Source organism: Fukomys damarensis, unplaced genomic scaffold (genome assembly GCF_012274545.1).
Source record: "Fukomys damarensis isolate Sample0158 unplaced genomic scaffold, DMR_v1.0_HiC HiC_scaffold_39, whole genome shotgun sequence".
NCBI lineage: Eukaryota > Metazoa > Chordata > Mammalia > Rodentia > Bathyergidae > Fukomys > Fukomys damarensis.
The window spans coordinates 26,886,745-26,899,963 of NW_022900951.1; the positions used below are offsets into that span (position 1 = coordinate 26,886,745).

The window sequence follows — 13,219 nt, forward strand, 5'->3', positions numbered from 1 at the left end:
GACTGACCTCGGGCTGCAAGGCCCAGATTGAGTTCCCCATCCTTCTGAATGGTTGAACTCCGCAATGTTCTATTACAGGTTTCCCAAGCCCTTTCTTTAAAGATGTTCAAAGTTGGGAACTCAGAAAAATACCCTTGATGACCACCTCTGTCTTTGCAGAGTGGGTCCAAAGACTTGCACAGTCAGGAGGTCTGAGAGTGTGTGTGTGGGGGGTGGAATTATGGGGGTTCAGGGGCGCCCACGCGGCTACCTTCCCGGCACTTGAGCGATTGCTGCTGGGTCGGGAGCAGGTGTGGTTCTCCTTCCTGCGGTGGATCGGGGCCTGGCCTACCTCAAGAGCTGTTTTTAATTAGACCCTAATCTGAAAGTGCCTCTGTACAAAGGAACTGAGTATAGAATTCTTTCAGTCTCATAATGCAAGGTAAAATGCAGAAAGTTATAAAGGTAGGAGGAGAGAGAGATAGAGAAGGATGGGAGCAAGAGGAAGAGGGAGAGACAGAGCAAAAAAAAAGGGAGGAGGAGGGGGACATACACAGCAGGAAGAAAGGCAAGGGAGGGGGAGGGGGAGGGAAACAGAACATTCTAGGTGGCAGGTCATTTACAGCAAGCACTCTGCATCCCATACCAGAAAGCATGCCTTAGCAAGCTGATGAAAATTCCCGATTTCAAACTTGCATGTGGAGTAACTGTAGACAGGCAGAGCAAGAATTTTGGTTAAGGAGGGTTAAAAGCTCTGCTCAAAAAAAGCGAACTATGTGCCTCCAAACTGGAATAAAGACTGGGCCTAGGGGCCGGCGATTTAGCTCAGCATTTCGGAGGCCTGCCTTGCAAGTGCAAGGACCCGAGTTCAAGCCCCGGTACCAAAAAAAAAAAAAGAGCGGGGCGTGGTGGCTCAAGCCTGTAATCCCAGCCCTCCGAAGGCTGAGGCAGGAGGACTGCTGTGAGTTCCAGGCCACCCTGGCTACATAGTGAGTTCCAGGTCAGTCTCAACTACATAGTAAGACCCTGTCTCAAAAAACAAAACAAAAAAAAGTAAATAAACATATAGATAAATAAATTCCTACCACTGGCATAACATAGTCTTTTCATATTCATATTTAATTACCTCTTATTTGAGAGGAATTTGGGAGAAATCACTTTCACCCCAACATCTAGTTTCATTGATTTTTTTTTTTTTTTTTTTTTTTTTTATCACATTGTAGTTGAGACTGACCTGGAATTCACTATGTAGCCCAGGCTGGTCTCGAACTCACAAGTGATCCTCCTGCCTCAGCCTCTTGAGTGCTGGGATTACAGGCCTGCGCTGCCATGACTGGTTTATTTACATTTTTAAAGCTATATGCTTTCTTATACAGTAAGACTTGAATTAACTATAGCATAGGATAAACATTTCTCATTTATACAGAACAAGTTCAGTCATTCTCAATGAATCTTTTCTGATGCCTTACAGTTGCCAATGAAAGACTTATTTCAAATATTCCAACCAAAGAGAACAATAAAGGATTTCTCTTCATAGAGAAATATCTGAACCAAGCACTCTTCAAAATAACTAGTGTCAGAAATGTAGCATTCAAAAGAGACATTTCATGGTGGTGGGGGATGGGTATGAATCAGTTGTAGAGCCCTTGCCTAGTGGGCTCAGGGCCCTGGGTTCAATCCCCAGGACAGGAAAAGAACAATTGGAAGTCTCCCAAACTGATGGACTGAATATGCCAATTGCACCTATGGTGGAAGGGAAAGAACATGACATCATTTGGGACAGTTGAGAGAACAGTGGAAACAGAAGAGAAGGAAAAAGGGGAAAGGAATAACACTTAACAGGCACAGTAAGATGTGGGGTGGTTTAACCCTGGGTACAAGGTGGGGGATAGAGCACCACAAGGACATGTAATGTGTTTGCTCCTCTTTACCTCAGACAGCAACATGACTAGTTAAGTCTGTGAGTATCATCTACTTAGGTCAGATAGGCCAACTGGTGTCATCAATCTTTTTGAAAGGCTTGAAATCTAGGCCGCATCCGGGACTAAGACAAGTTGCTCCCTGCTAGGTAAAGTTGGTCAGTTGCTGAACTCCAGCTGAGGAGATTTGATGTCAGTTAAAGGAAGTACTGTAATGTGTATAAATTGTCGATTCAGCACATATCCAAGTACAGCCCACTAGGTTAACAAGGGCCACACCCACAAAAGGGAGAAGGCATAGGGCCATGTAGAGGTGGCTTTTGTCTGAAAAGTACAAAGGAACTGAGCAATGTGGTTAGATCTTTGCTACAGAGACTGTGAGACAAACCAAGGGATTTCCTGTGTGCCTTGCTCATTTTCTCAGAAATAACAGGTAATTTTATTACTTAAAATCCTATTCTAAAAGTAAGGTTAACTGACACCTGCCACATTGGAAGGATTGGTTCTATAAGAATAATCAAATTTATTGTTTTTATTTATTCAATTAGTATCTCTCTATCTATCTTGGGGCAGGGTCATTCTATGTAATTCAAGCTGGCCTTGAAATTTTTGTTTTGTTTTTGGTACCAGGGATTGAACTCATGACCTCATGCTTGCCAGGCAGTTGCTATGCCGCTCAGCTAAATGCCCGGTCCTGGACTTGAACTTGTGATCCTCCTGCCTCAGCCTCCCAAGTGCTGGGGTTACAGGTGTGTGCCGCTGTGCCTGGCTTTCAATTTGTCTAAGATTTTTGGATGTATGATTACTATGCTGCCAACTTTGTTGCTTTTCTTAAAGAAATACAAGATCATAAAATGTTAACATTCTGATATGCAATTATAATTAAATGTTTATCATGATTGATAATGCAGTACAGTTTTGTTTATTTGGTTATTTTGATAATTCTAAGTGGAGAATAAATTTTAATTTTCATTGGTTCTACATTAAATCTAAAAAGTAAACAGAACTATTGAAATTATGTTTCATTTCTTTATTTGCTTAACAGAACACACTTTAAAAAAGATGAAAAGCAAAACATAAATGTCTGAAGACCAGATTTAATCTGTTTAATTATCTGTATTGTTGACTCAAATGGGAAGGTATTGCACATATTTTACAGCATTTTTTAAAGATTAAATGAGATCATGTGTGCAACTTTATGTAAATATACACTTTGATTAATTAATTAATCAATTTATTGGTTCTAAAGATTGAACTCCTAGCCCCACACATGCTGGGCAAGATAGGTCTCCAGCCCAGTATATACTTTATATGCTAGAAAACTGAGTAGCTGCTAATTAGTTGATTTTATTTTTTAGTTTAGTTAGGATTCTAAAAATACTACAATTCTTCCTCAGGCATGGTGTTACACAGCTGTTATTCTGACACTCTGAGAATTTGAGGCAAGAGGATCAAAAGTTGGAGGTTGGGCAATTTGGTGACATAATGGGTCCCTGTCCTGGAAGATGGGTGGCTGGGTATGCAGCTCAGTGTAAAGGCTCTGGATTCATTCCAAGGACTGAAAAAAATTACTTAACTAATTACATATCAGAAATATTAGCTGGGACTATTATCTTAACTTATTTTTATTTTTTGGTACCAGGGATCCAACTCAGGTCCTTGTGCTTACAAGGCAGGCGGTGGAACCAATGAGCCAAATCCCCAGCCCCTATTTTTATTTTTAAGACTTTCTTTCATTCCAATTTCTTGAGTTTTTCCTAGGAGTACAAAGAAATAGTTAATTCCTTTGGTGCTTCTAGTAGTAGTAATGTTATAACACCTAATCTTGAAAATACTTAAAAAATTACGTTAAGCACATACTGACTCCTCAAATATATGCACTGTTAAATGTCAAATACAATTTGACAATAGTCTGATTGTTCAAAGCTCTTGCAGTTTTATTGCACCACTTTATATTAATGTATATCTTATTACACTACAAAACCGTAGTCTAGAAGACTACAGATTATGAAGACAGTAGTCTTCATACATCTGTATGGTTCCTGTCTGGTTAGTACAGTGGCTATAAATACAGAATGAATGAAAATAATACTCTTAGAAAGGTGTTCATATAAAGAACATTTCATTTATGTCGATTCTATAGATATCTTATCTATAGGATATTAATCAAAAGCAATCTTAAAAGTTTTTTTGAGACAGGATCTTGCTATGTACCTTAGGCTGACCTCAAAATCTCTATGTAGCCCAGGGTGGTCTCAAACCCATGATCTTTCTGGCTCAGTCCCCTCCCAATTTCTGGAATTACAGGTGTGCACCGATACTCCCCACTTAAATTCTTGTAAAAGTTAAAAGAAATCTGAGATTCTGTCACCATCTATAATATTGAAAAGCAAGAAGGCACAAACACAAAACAAAACAATACAGTAACCTGAAGTGAGACTATCACCTTTGATTTAAGGAAGGTAGATAGACAGTTGTGAAACTTGGAAGGATACTTGCATTAGTCAGCTTTTTGTCACTGTAACAGAATATCAGACATAGGCTGCCTATGAAGAAGAGTTTTATTTAACTCACTGTTTGGGAGTTACTAAGCCCAAATGGCATGGAATGTGCTATAAGGCAAAAGCCTCATGACAGATGGTGAATGGTGCCTCACATGCAGAGGAAGCATCATGTGGTGAACTGGGACACAAAGAGCTAGCCAGATTCTGGTTTTTATAAAAACTGTCTTCTGAAAACCACCAAGGGGCATTACTTTTTGAAAACACACTCGGTGTGACTCAAGGATGTCCCCTCCAGGTCCCACATCCCAAAGGTTCCCACACCTTCCAGTAATGCTACCTTGAAGATTGAGTCTTACATCACAGTGGACCTTTAGGGAAGACATTCAAACCACGCCCAAACCATAGCAACACTCAAGTTAATTGTCTGAAAACCCACAGGATACTATGTGTATCAACAAAATAAGATTGAGGGAAACAACAGTAAAAACATGAGAATAAATAAAAATATTCTAGTTGTTTACAGATTTGAATTTTTAAAATCTGAACTTTCCTTTTAATATGGTATATTAAATGACAAATTCACGTTCAAGTATAAATAACTAAATAAGTAACTGATGTAAGTGAGTTCTATTACTTGAAAATAGAATTTATCTCTGCTATTGTGCTTTTCATTAGTTTAGAGTACAAATTGCAATCTAGCAGACTTTGGGCTAAATCGGGCATGCACACATGTTTTGTTTAGCCTACGCAATTTTTAAAAAACATTTTAATTACTCAACCTTTAAATATTCAGAGACTTTTTACAGAGTAATACAAGCTTCTGATCTCTTAAATGTAATCATTTGACCTTACTGAGCTCCATTTCTTACACAGTAATAACTGGCTGGAGATGAGGGCTACCATTCTTTAAAGGGACAAGGACTTTGTAATCCCCACCAGCTTCTATTACTATTTTCTTTCTTTCTTTTTGGTACCGGGGATCGAACTCGGGTCCTTGTGCTTGTGAGGCAGGCGGTGGAACTACTGAGCCAAATCCCTAGTCCCCTATTACAATTTTCTTGGTTAGCCTTAATCATTTTCATTAGCAGGGTAGCATTTATTGGTATTAAGATGTAACCTCTGGTGTAGACCAGCAGGGCTTGACCATATCAATCTCAGATTATCTTCACTTGGTTTAACAATCAACTCCAACACAAAAAGAAAGGGACAATTGACACAGTCCTGGACTATTTAAAAAAAAATGTCTCTGTAATTACAAACTCTCCCTCAAGGAACACTACAGAGCCAGATCATGACATTAACAGAAATACTAATCTTAAAAAAAAATTCTTCCCAAGAGTAAAAGATGCAACACTTTCCTACTTCCCTTTCATGAATTCAGAATAATTATGATGACAAAATTTGACAAGAACTATGGGTTAATATTAGGAATAAACACCGAAGCAATAATTCTAAAGAAAATTATAGAAAATCAAATCAAATAATGAGTATTTAGATTCATAACTCACTACCAAGTAGGGATTATTTCAAGAGTGGAAAGTGGTACTGGGCCAACTAGCTATCCATATTTTATTGTTCTCATCTTCTTCCTCCCATTCCTCCTCCCTCCCTACCCCACCCTCTTCTTTTATTTGTGTGGTGCTAGGGAGGGGACCTGAGGCTTTGTGCATGCTATGGATGTACTCTACCACTGAGCTATATCACATCCCATTACCCACACTTCAAAATAATCAAACAATCCTTATTTCACATGTTAAACCAAAACAGAATTTCAGGCAAATTGTGTATCTAAAAGTTAAAAAAACTAAAGTTGGGCTGGGCCTGGAACTTAGTGGTAAGAACACTTGCCTAGCATTTGTAAGGAGGTTCTGGGATCCACTCCCAACACTACAAAAATAAGTACACAGATAAGCATATAAAGTTTCTAGAAGATAATACAAGAATACATATGAATAATATTGGGTTAGTAAAAATTTCTTAAGTAGGATATCCACAAAAAACTGATCATAAAAATGATGTAAACTGGATTAGCATTGAAATTAAGAACTTCTACAAAAGCTATAACTGAGTGACTTAAAAGTTCAGCTATACAATGGGAGAAAATATTTGCAACATTCACAAAGGACTGTGAACTAGAACATATAAAAAAGAAAAATGATCCTATAAATCAATAAGAAAGAGAGATAAATCAATTAAAAAAACAGCAAGCGCTGGGTGTGGTGGTGCATTCCTGTAATCCCAGCTCCCAGGAGGCTGAGGCAGGAGGATGACCATGAGTTCAGGACCAGCCTGGGCTACACAATGAGCTCAAGGCCAGCCTGAACTACATAGAAAACCTTGTCCCCAAATCACCCCAAAACAAAAAAAAAAAAAAAAAAAAACCCCGAAACATTAAAAAAAAAAAAAACCCCAACCAACCAGAGGATATTCAAAATGGTCAGAAAATATGTAAAAATATCCACCCTCATAAATAATCAGGGGAATGAAAATTAAAAGCATAGGACTCTACTTGAAGACAGAGTCTTTGATCACAGTGGACCTTTAGGGAACACATTCAAACCACGCCCAAACCATAGCAACACTCAAGTCAATCTTTTGAAAATCCACAGGATACTATGTGTATCAACAAAATAAGATTGAGGGAAACAACATTAAAAACATAAGAATAAATAAAAATATTCTAGCTGTTTACAGATTTGAATATTTAAAATCTAAACTTTCTTTTTAATATGGTATATTAAATGACAAATAAATAAATTCATGTTCAAGTATAAAGACTCATTTTAATAGCTAAAATTTTTAAGACTGAAAATATGCACTATTTTTATGACATGGATCTACTAGAAGTTTAATATGTTGCTAAAGTTAGCACAATCACTTTGGAAAACTGGAAGTGCCCACTAAAATTCAGCATACACATGCCACCAACAGAGGCAAATTTACTCCTAAATATAATATATATATATTTTGTGTGTGTGTGTGTGTGTGTGTGTGTGTGTGTGTGTGTACCGGAGATCGAACTCATTTCCTCGAGCTTGTGAGGCAGGCGATAGAACCACTGAGCGAAATCCCTGGCCTTTAAATACATTAAAATATATATGCCTCCAAAAGTCACACAAAAGAGTGTTCATAGAAACCATATTCACGGGCTCGGGATTTAGCTCAGTGGTTCTGCTGCCTGCCTTGTGAGTGCAAGGAACCAAGTTCGATCCCATCATTCCCAATGTCCCTAAAATAGAAGGACATGAAAAATCTACGAACAAGAGAATGAATAAACGAATCAAATAGAATATATATAACAATGAAAATGAATGGCAGGTACATGTAATACTATGGGTTAATCTCAAAAACACCACATTGAGTCTTAGATACAAATGTTTATATCCTATATAATTCCATTTTCAGGGAGTTCACAAATAAAGCAAAGCTAAACCATGGTATTAAAGGCAGGACTATTAGTTATCTTTATAATGAGAGAAAATATACATATTGTCTTTTTCTGGGCTACTGATAATATTTCCTTTATTGTCCTAGCTGGTGAACACAGGTGTCTTCATTTTGTGGTAATTGCAGTTAGACATTTATCATGTGTACACTTTTTAAATGTGTGTTATTCTTCCAGTAGAAAGAAAAAAAACAGATTTAATCAACATACTTTATATAAAAATCCTTGAGAATAATGGATTGAATACAGCATATTATTGAAAAAGTATGACCTAATAATTTTTTTTTACAGCATGCAGGAAAAAAACTATAACCATATGTTCAGATCCCTTTATTGAACAAAGATACCTTAATGTAGTAATGAGGCTTAGGTGAAAATTATGTCACAGCCTCACCTGCTGGTTGTTTTCCATAGCCATATTTTACTCTTGCCTCTGTGTTATATGGAGATCAAAAATTTCCTCATGCTTGTTGATTTTCAGATATATTCAGGATGGGGTTGTTTAGGTTACAGGGTGAGACCCAGAGTAGTATTTTGGGGGTTGGTGGCAGTATGAGGTGAATATTAGCACAGTGGCAAAAATCTGTAATCCCAGCTACTTGAGAGGCTGAGACAGGAGGAGCTCAAGTTGAAAGCTAGCCTGGAAAATTTATTAAGATTATGCCTCAAAATTTAACAAAAACTTTTTTAAAGGGTTGAAGCTATAGCTCAGTGGTAAAGTACCCCAGGTTCAATACTCAGTACAGGGACAACAACAAAAAGGGCTGTGAAGGAGACATGATGTTTTCCAAAGCTTAGGTAAACAGTGGAGTGGCATTGCTTCTACCAACAGGAATGGGTTAACAAAATGGCACAATGGAAGAAGCACTGAGCTTACAGAAAAACAATTTAGGTCTCAGCTTTTACTTCATAATAAGTGGTCTTAGGTAAATCACGGTATAAAACAACATCAGTAAAAATGAGGGAAATCATACACGCTACTCAAGCCCTCTGTGCAATATTTTAAGAATCAAATGGGATAATGGATATGAAAGCATTTTATAAAGTGCTATACAAGCACATGGGATTTCCTATAAATTCCCCACTTGCATATGACTTATTCTCCAACAACCATTGCAGTGTAGAAGGACCACAGGGCCAGGTATCATATGATCTGTTTTTCTTGGCCCGTGTAACTTACCTTACCAAAATTATTTTCCCCCTTTGAACTTCCACTTTTTTAAATCTGTAAAATGAAGAGTTTGGGATGGATTATTTCTAAGATATTTTCTTCCTGTTCTGTTTCACAATTTTCTCTCTTCTTGCCTGAGTAAATCCATTTCGGCAGTCTAATTAGCTGACTGTAAATATCATACCGATGGCCCCTTGTAGAGGTGTGCTATTAGAGATAAGTTAAAGAATAAGGCTTCACTCCTAGGGTAATAGCCTTTGGAGGTAGAGACCCAATCACTTGAATGATAATGAAAGAACCAACTACTGAAGAAAGGCAAGAAGTTTCTCAGTTATAGCAGTTTGATTCTATTTCCTTAAATGGAAATTAAATGTAAAAACTCCATGAAGAACGAGGTAGCGTTGATTAAAAAGTGTTGATCTAGGCGATTCTCTTAAAGTGCCCAGTGTTCATGGGTGTTGCTGTCGTAAGTACAGTACTCAGAATTGGGTATTCATCTGTATTCATGAACTTGTAGGTTTCAATATACTTTTAGAGTGTGTGAGTGGGTACTGTGTATTGGTAATATATGTAACTGATTTTGATTTTTCTGGCCCCTGTATTTAGAAAAGAAGGTGCTAAAATATCTTAAGATTTATGAGCAAAGAGACAGGAATCTCTCTCAATTTTGAATTTTGAAAACAAATTTATAAGAGGAATTTAATTTTAATGATGTCATAGATGTATTTGTATTACCTAAAGCTTGTTAAGTATAGAGAAGCATGAGAGAAAAATGCAAACAGTGGCGCTTTTTTTAAATATAGGAGACATTAAAGCATTTGGTAACTAAGTCCTCAATGTATACGTGAGGACAGACCAGGGATTTAAAATTAGAAGATGATGCTGAGAAAATCTTTCTTAAGTATTAAACATTGAACATGGATTACCCATAAGATGATGGGAAATCACCTTCCTGCATCAGAAGAGAATAGAACTTTGTTGATATGGAATGGTTTGCAGTTTAGCTCTGCCATGGGAATAAACTGAATGATTGCTGCTACAATCAAATGGTCCTTTAACCCATACTCTATAAATTCTATAACTATCCATAAGTATGACATCTAAAAATGAGACTGATAGCTTGAGGGCCTGTGGTTGTGAAAAACTACTGATATGGTCATTGAGAAGGCCTAACTTTTTCCATTTTCAAAAGGCTAATGGCAACCTATTTTTTAATCCACTGAATGATGATTTCAGTAAAGACAATTTTGTCACAAAGATTTTTATGGGGACCTGAAGTATACTGAAGGATTCTCCTGAGAAAACACTGTTTACTGTTCCCTTTACAGGGGGTCAAGAGACTGATTTTGAGGACAGAGGTATTTTATAGGCATCTTTTTTTTTATATGGAACGCTTCACGAATTTGCATGTCATCCTTGCGCAAGGGCCATGCTAATCTTCTCTGTATCGTTCCAATTTTAGTATATGTGCTGCCGAAGTGAGCACTATAGGCATCTTTTTATACTTTATCTAAAGGCAGACAAATGGGTCCTAATTCTACAAAGAACTACTCTGAGTTAAGTGAGAGAATTACTGTTGGACAAGTAGGAACAAATAACGGCTCATAACTGCAATCATTGCTCATATGAATTTAACTCATAAGATTCTCAGTGCCAAACCAGAAATGCTCTCATTTCTCATGTGATTGCTACAAGTCTGTTAGTGTTACCAGATTCCTGTGTTCTTGGTTATTATTTAGGTTTCATGTTCTACACATGGAGTGGTACAGTTATAAACTGGATCAAACCTCAGGGCACTAAGAGGTCAACTGGATCTTTCCAAGCTATTAGCTGTTCTTAACCGTTTGAGCTTCTATGTCACAACACATGCTCTGGCATTTATAGAGTGATTCACTCTTAAGAAAGTTAATCTTTGCTAAAGTCTGCACTTACATTTTTGCCCTGGATACAACTGTGTATATATTAAACATAGTCACTTATAAGTGTTAAGGTTCAGACAGCGAAAGTAATCCATAGAAAAGTGGGGGAAAAAAGCCCTTGAAAACTAAATCTATGGGTATTTACTACACCAGAAAGTAGCCTACTTGTACTAGTTCATTGCCTATATTCCTGACACAGTGGTAAACTCATGTTTGTCTGGTGTTAACTGTGGCCTATTAAAAAAAAAAAAAGATCCAGGTTGAAAACGAGCAAGTAGTAGAGATGTAATATGAAAAGCATCATCCCCAGAGTGACAGGGCAAGTGAGAACTAAAGAAGGTGCGATACCTTCTTTGTGTGGTTTCTTTGGATATCCATAGGAAAAAATTTTAAACTTGAAAGAGTGAACACCTGAATATTGAGAAGAAAGATATAATGTCTGCAGGGTCATTTCCACTGGGATTTTATTTAGCTTTTGGCCTTCAAGATCTGTTGAATGGAAAGCTAACTTGGAAGTCTTTCCATTACATACGAGAAAAAGCAGGCCCTAGGACTACAAGGTCAGATGTGCTTTTCAAAACAGTAAGCCATGGATCTATGCCTAATGGGTTTGAGATATCCTGACGTTGTGCATAGTCTTAAAAATTTTGAACATAAACTTTGTTTTCTAAAATAGTTTTGTATTTACTGAAAATTGTGAAGATAATAGAGTTAATAAACCCTTTACCCCATTTCCTCTGTCATTAATGCCTAATAGCATTGTAGATTAAAATAAATGAACCAATATTTACTAAATAAAAGTCATTTTTATTCACTTCTGAGTATTTTCTTTTCTGGTATCGGACAGTGAACTCAGGTCCTTAGGCTTGTGAAGTAGGCAGAGGAAACACTGAGCTAAATCCCTGGCCCTTCTGAGTATTTTTAAAATGTCTTGCTTTCTGTTCCAGGCTCATATCTAAGAGACTATATTATATTTAGTAGTCATGTCTCTTTAGACTGCTCTTGACAGTGACAATTTCTTAATCTCATTTTTTGATGACCTACACAGTTTTGAGCAGCACTGGTCAGGGACTTCGCACACTGTCTCACAGTCAAGACTAGTCTGATGTTTTTGTAACGATTACACTGGAGTTATAGGTTTTAGAAGAAAGAGCACAAAGGTAAAATGCCATTTTTATTATATCATATCACACGTTCAAGTGTCCATACTATTAACATGTTGTATCATTGTTGATATTAATTTTGATCATTTAGCTGAGACAGTTTTTTTTGGGGGGGGGGTACCAGGGATTGAACTCAGGACCTTGTGCTTGCGAGGCAGGTGGCGGCAGCACTGAGCTAAATTCCTGGGCCTCAGATGGTTTTTGTTAGGCTTCTCCACTGGAAAAAAAATTTTTTTTCCTGTTTTCTTGAGGAAGGAAATCACTATGTGCAGACCACACTTGGGGATGAAGAGTTATTTTCCAACTCCTTGAGGGCAAAGCAGCTATATAAATTATTTGGAATTTTTTTGCATGGAGAATGTCAATTCATCTCCATTTTTATTCAGTCATTTAAAAAGACTCATATTTATTTTCTTCTTTGTCTTCCTTACTATTTTTTTGTAGTACTGGAGATTGAACTCCAGACCTTCCCATTGAGATATAGCCCCAGTCTTTCTTATTGTTTTATTTTGATGCAGGGTCTAAGTTTCTGAATTACTCATGCTCACCCACCTACCCGCAGTCACTCCTACCTCAGCCTCCCAGAATGTGGAGATTACAAGCATGTACCATCACACCTGGTTCAACCTGCTTAATTTTTAAATTGCTGATCTATATTAATGAATTCTAGCTATGTTTATGAGAAATTCTTCTCTTTTGAACACTCCAGTCAACTTCCTACTTGACCTTGCGCATGTAATGGATACAGACACCTGATTGGCTGATATTGCTTCTCAACAAGGTTCTGGAAGATGGAAAACTTAAAGTAAAAATGCTTTTCTGGTTACCCTTTGATGACCAGCTGTGGATTAGGCACAGATTGGGCATAACACTGGAAAAGAGGGAGATACACATGTATGCATGCATGCATTTGAGTTCTATGGTTCTACAGTTCTACAGGGGGGTAGCTGCCTTTCAGTGTCACAAAAATACTGGGTTAGAGCCCACTGGATAAGTGGATCAAGTGATCTACAGATGCTTCTGTGGTGAGACAGAGCTAATAAGAGCATAGATGCATCCCTAACTGAAAGTCCTGTCCTTTGCTCTATTTGGTTTTGTTACTGTGGGCTAGCATAGGCT

General features: G+C 37.5%; 1 protein-coding gene and 1 non-coding gene across 9 annotated transcripts in view; both read right to left on the bottom strand.

Moving 5' to 3' along the window:
• The window catches only part of Dmd (dystrophin), a 2,130,457-nt gene that overhangs the window by 169,998 nt on the left and 1,947,240 nt on the right, over positions 1 to 13,219 (bottom strand). The window lies entirely within an intron of this gene.
• Positions 10,398 to 10,504, bottom strand: LOC117284815. Its single transcript, XR_004515893.1, has one exon. It is a non-coding gene; the product is annotated as a U6 spliceosomal RNA (small nuclear RNA).